The sequence below is a fragment of the Miscanthus floridulus genome, unplaced genomic scaffold (genome assembly GCF_019320115.1).
Source record: "Miscanthus floridulus cultivar M001 unplaced genomic scaffold, ASM1932011v1 os_2472_1_2, whole genome shotgun sequence".
NCBI lineage: Eukaryota > Viridiplantae > Streptophyta > Magnoliopsida > Poales > Poaceae > Miscanthus > Miscanthus floridulus.
This window is the reverse complement of record NW_027098317.1, coordinates 1-6,311: the sequence shown is the minus strand read 5'-3', so window position 1 is coordinate 6,311 and position 6,311 is coordinate 1. Positions and strand designations below refer to the sequence as shown.

General features: G+C 42.2%; 1 non-coding gene across 1 annotated transcript; it reads left to right on the top strand.

Annotated features, from left to right (window-relative positions):
- Window positions 1-768: 768 nt before the first annotated feature.
- On the top strand, window positions 769-877 carry LOC136534999 (small nucleolar RNA R71). The gene has a single exon (XR_010778899.1). It is a non-coding gene; the product is annotated as a small nucleolar RNA R71 (small nucleolar RNA).
- Window positions 878-6,311: the final 5,434 nt, after the last annotated feature.

Genomic DNA, 6,311 nt, shown 5'->3' with positions numbered 1-6,311 from the left:
ATACAGTAGTATGCTGTATTGTGAATATCGACAAGATTTGCAATTTCTAGATCTTTCGATTGCCCTAGAATCTTACCTTTGTCGGACGAAGGAACAACAGTAGCCAGCTGAGCTATTTGTGATTCTATCATTTTATTAAAGCTATGTTGGTTCTTAATGGCAGAAGCAAAGTTATCCATTTTATTATTTATGTTCTCTAGAATTTTATCATTGGTAGCTACCTTTCTAGGTAATCCCTCCATAAGTTTGGATTGCCTAGCAATTAATTCTCATAAGGATGGTTGATTGAAATTGTTAAAATTATTACCTTGATATTTACCTTGGTAGTTTGGTCTTTGTTGCTGGTTCCTTCCTTGATTCTGCTGAGGATGAAAGTAGTTGTTGTTATTGACAAAGTTCACATCCTCATGGGTCTCAGGGCAGTTCTCTGAATGCCCAGTGTTTCCACATACTTCACTTGTCATGCGAGAATCATGAATATGCATGACTTCTTGCTTCTCATTGGCCCGGTCTTCAAGCTTCTTCATCAGTGGTACATCTTGGCAGATATCATGTCTACCTCCTTGAGTTGATGCATACATCCACCCCTCTTATAGGTTTGAAAACATTGTTCATTTTAACCTTGATTGGAGGCCATCTTCTCCATAAGAGCTGTTGTGTCTGGTATGGCGAAGTGACATGAATGCACCTCCATCAGTAGCATCCATGGTTTCATGGGTACTATTAGTCAACCCATGGTAGAAAGTCTGCATGAGTAGTCAATTCTCCATCCCATGATGAGGATATTCCATAATGTAATCTTGAAAATGTTCCCATGCCTCAGGGACAGATTTATCATGTTGTTGCTGAAAGCTTGAGATTCTTCCACGTAGAGCATTGGTCTTGCCTGTGGAAAAGAACTTTGCTAGAAAAGCAGTGGAGCAATTATCCCATGTAGTATTTCTATCCTTATTGGCATAGAACCATTGCTTGGCCTTCCCTAAGTGTGAGAATAGGAAGAGGCGAAGTAATGTGGCATCTTAGGTTACTCCTTTGATGGTGAAAGTGCTACAGATCTTCAGAAAGTGTTGGATATGTGCACTCGCATCTTCACGTGCCTTCCCACAAAACATGATGTGTTGGACCATGTTGATGAGAGCTGACTTAAGCTCAAATCCATTATCTCCAACATTGACTGTTGATCTAGTATGGATGTTGGCAGTAGTTGGAGCAGAGAATTCACGGAGAGTCCTGTTAGCCATGGCTTCAAATTTAGGTGTTAAGCTTTGTCTTATATGGTTGTCTTCTAACTTTAAAGCTAGAACTTTCTTGAGTTTAGCTCTAGTCCTTCTGATTAATGCTTCTAGATCTTTAACGTAGTTTGTCGAAAGGTCAAAATCAGTCATACATTACCCTGCATAAGATACACAAGTAGACAAAACAAGGGTAAGCATGTTTGAGTAGAGGTCAATGGTTATCTTCTATCACATCAATAAGTATAAGTTTATTAATACTTCCTTTGCCTAGCTACCTTCCCCAGCAACGGCGCCAAAAATGCTTGTTGCTATTTATTAACATGTCACTTGTTTTAAGTAGCCACCTATCATAAACCTATATCTCCTAACATTACTTTACTAGGTTGTCATCCCTAATGACTGATGTCAGAGATGCTTGTTGGTACTACACAACATTACTACTAGAATAATACTAAGTAGTTCTTTATCATTTTATGTGACTAGAAAGAATATATAAATATATGATTAAAAAGGATCTGTAAGTGTACAGATAATATACCATTATAGCACTTTACCCAAGAGTATTCCATGTATCATTATTTATATTTTTGCCATAGGGAAGGTCTAGCATGGACATGTATTGATAACTTATACTATTGATAGAGAAATAAATCATAACCAATATTCTACTAATGATAGGGGTAAGTCATAGGATAAGATATATATATATATATATGATAAGTATTGAACAATAATAATGATAAATCACTTAGAGTACTCTTTTCTATGGCATTAGCATGGTCAGGTAGAATATTAGAGGAATAATTCCTAAGTTATTCTTAATTACAAGTCAAAGCATACTTTGATTAGTGTAATTATACCTAGTAGTCATTGCTAAGATCATCCTCATATCTACACATAAGGGATATTACTAAGGAACATTAAGAACAGAGCCTGCTCTTCCTTCATAACCGGACCCTACGTGCACCTATATTTGGGGAGTGGACTACAAAGGACTCAATGAGAGTGTCACATCCGCGATCTACCACATGACCCAGAATATAAGGTGTATCCACAGGTAAACAATATATAAGCACCATGCTTACACAATGTCGACCACTCACTCCGTGCGCAACGGAGCGAGTGCTATACGAACTTATGCATGGATATAATGATAAACTAGCTATACTAAGCATATAACCAAAGTAGATGATGAACATTATAACAAAGAACATGAATAAGATGAATACTAATATTGTCATAACAATTGTAACTAGTATATAAATGTAATGGAGATACAAAAGTAAGGGGGTACAAAGATTATACCGAACCACGCTCTTGACAAGATTGGGAATCCAAGCGAAGCCTGCTTGCCTCCCTCTAGAACTAGCCTAACTAGCTATGCCCTAGAATATGGTGGAGCTCTGAGGATGATTAGGGTTTCTGTCTTCTCAAATGACTTATGCCTTCAGGGGGACAGGGGCTAATATATATAGGCCAGAGTGTCCAACGTGAGCCCTTAGATCAAACCGACTTAAAGGATGGCGTAGATGCAACCTAGGAGGCGGTGGAGAACCGACATTGCAACGAGGGGCTAACAGGTGGGCCGAGCAGCGATTAGAGGGAACCTTTCATCAAATACCTCACCCCTACAGACGTCCTAGCTGACAACACAGAGAGAGAATGCCTTATCTGCCGTAGTAAGCATTACGTCCTAGTTGAAGGGAAGTTGTACCACAAAAATGCCAAAAAGAAGCTACTCCAGAAGTGCGTCTCCGTGGAAGAAGGCGAGAAGATACTCAAGGAGATCCATGTCGACACCTATGGCAACCATGTGGCCTCAAGAACACTGGTTGAAAAGGCTTTCTGAGCTAGTTTCTATTGGCCCTCAGCCGTAGCCGATGTTGAAGCACTCATTCGTCGATGTGAGAACTGCCAGTTTTTCGCTAAACAAATCCACGTCTTGGCTTAGGACTTGCAAACGATTCCTGTGTCATGGACCTTTGCATGCTAAGGACTAGATATGATCGGGCCATTCAAGTTCACGCTGGGAGGTTTCTGCTGGGTCTATGTCTGCATCGACAAATTCTCCAAGTGGATCGAATACAAACCCCTAGTCTAAGCTACAACAAAGAAGGCAGTTGAGATGCTTGATGACATCATTGACCAGTTCGGCCTGCCGAACAGCATCATCACCGACCAGGGGTCCACGTTCACTGGTAGTGACTTTTAGGATTTCTGTGATGAAAGATGCATCTTAGTCAAGTATGTCTCCATGGCACACCTAAGGGCCAATGGGCAAGTCGAGCGCGCCAACAGTATGATCTTGGACACGTTGAAGAAGTGGCTCTATGAACTACTAGCTATGGTCTAGGACTAAGGACCCAGCCCAGTTGTAACACTGGTGTCTCCCAGTACTTCATGGTTTTTGGCTCTGAGGCCGTATTGCCTGCTGACATCGCCTTCCGAGCACCCAGGGTGGATAATTACAATGAGGAGAACTCCGACCAAGCTCAGCTCATTGAAGTGGACAACTTAGAAGAGGAACGTCTAGTCATCTATGTTTGGATGGCAAAATACCTCGACGGCTTATGAAGATACTACAACCATAATGTCAACGATCGATTCTTTGTGGTTGGAGACTCAGTACTCCATAGGAAACAGAAGACAGATGGAATGCACAAGCTCTCCTCACCTTGGGAGGGCCCCTTCAATGTCAAGGCGGTCACCGGACTAGGGTCCTACAGACTATGCGACATGGATGAAAGAGATGCCCCAAACTCTTGGCACATCGATCTGCTTAGACGTTTCTACCCTTAAAGCATTCATTTCAAAGATATGTACCTTTCATATTTGAGTATTCAATAAAGTTTTTTACACCGATGTTTCTCCATATTGTTTTCTCTATGCTTTTTCGCTAAGCGATTCTGATTCTACGTACAACATCTTAAAGATGACATGCCAACTATGCCTAAGGCAAATACTTGAACAAATACGTTGATGCTCGAATGCCTCTAGAGACGACCCTATCTCTGACTTCTCCCTACATGTGCATGAGCCTCCACCCTCTGCATCATGGGTGATCAGCAGCGATTCCTTAGCGATGCCCTATTCTTCCCACATGCACATGGCCCCTATGCCCTGCGTTATGGTTAACAGGCTAGCTAGGGCTAGGGACTCAGCTATACACTACTGATCGGATGGTTTATATCAAATATAAACACAAACATACCATAACAACAAGCGTTCAACAAAAGTTGCTAAGCACTTTTATACAATGATTCAACATGAGTTTTTTCTAATCTACAGTGCACCGCTCCCCCCTTCATCGAACAGGTCGATGTAACTAGCTAATTTCTCCCCCGGTTCATCGGCTTCATCCTCTAGTTTGGCAATCTTAGCTGCATCCGTCCCCCGAGCATAGCCGGTCACCACCCGCTCGAGATCTATCGAGGGGTAGTGTGACCATAGCATGGCTAGCATATGGATGACGGCTCCATGGGCAGCGCTGCGTGTGAACTCCTTGAAGTCTGTCCACTCCATCTGGCAACGATCAATGATTGACCGATGCAGCAAGTCACCAGGTAGTCATGATGATCCCTCGGATGGCTCAAAGCTGATGCAGTCAAGCATGGGTTTGATCCCCACAATTACCACCTCTAGCTTGTCATCTCGAGCCTTCACCTGCTCACCTAGCACTTGGAATTGCGCATGCGCCTGGTACCATTATTCTGCAACACACCAACATTGATAGACTAAGCATGCTCCTATTAATGACAAGAACCAAGATAAAGAAAGGCGCACTTACGTTCAAGATCTGTGATGGCCTTCTCCTCTGCTGCCTCCTTCCATGCAATGAGCTGCCTGATGTTCTCGTAGGAAAGGCCAAGCTCCATCTCTAGTGCTGTATGTCACAGTCAGATATCTTAAAATGCTGAACTCCAACAAACCAAGACCCGGAGTCATACCTTTTCGCTAGTCACCACTACGGCCGAGCTGTTCACTCAACGAATGGTTCTCTACCTCCAGTAGTTGCTTGTCCTTCTCCAGCACCAGCACCTTCACCTCCATGTCCTCCTTACGATGGCGCTCTTGGGTGAAGCACACCTAGAGGTTGGTCACCGACGCCTGGAGCTCTTTGTTCTCCTCTAGCATCTCCCCTTATAGAAATCTTATCCCAAGATTTGAAAGACCTACCATTCTTCGTAAAAGGCAGGATAAACCTCATGTAAGTAATCCTCCCATTCCCACGTGGCATCTTGCTCACTGTGGTTATTCCACACCACCTTGTAGAACTTAATGACCTTGCTCCGTGTTACTCTTTCCATTTCTTCTAGCACATGGATTGGTTTCTCTTCATACATCAAATCTGATTGGAGCTTAATGTTGGTGGGTGAAATGGCTTCCTTAGGTATGCGAAAACATCTTTTCAACTGAGAAACATGGAAGACATTGAATATAGCACTCATCTCTAGAGAAAGTTGTAACTTGTAAGCGACATTTCTTTTCCGTTCAATAATCTTGTATGGCCCTACACATCTAGGTGCAGGCTTTCTTTTCACTCCAAATCTCTACACTCCTTTCATAGGTGACACTTTTAAGTATACATAATCTCTCACTTCAAAAGTTAGTGGTCTTCTTCTTTTATCAGCATAACTCTTTTGTCTTGATTGGGCTGCTTTCATATGCTATTGGATAATGCGTACCTGCTCTTCAGTTTTAGTGACAAAGTCAATGCCAAAGTATCTTCTTTCGCTGGGCTCAATCCAATTCAATAGAGTTCAACATTTCCGACCATACAGGCTTCAAAAGGAGCCATCTTGATGCTTGCTTGATAACTGTTGTTGTAGGAGAACTCGGCTAAAGTAGCCATTTCTCCCATGAACCTCTAGAAGATATAACACAAGCTCGCAACATATCTTCTAAGATCTGGTTTACTCACTTGGTCTATCCAGAACTTTGTGGATGGTATGGTGAACTTCTAATTAGTTTAGTTCCCAAAGCTTGGTGCAAGTGTTCCCAGAAATAAGCTATAAACTATGGTCCCCGATCTAAGATTATGGTCCTTAGGGTGTGAAAAGATGCTTCACACTCTGG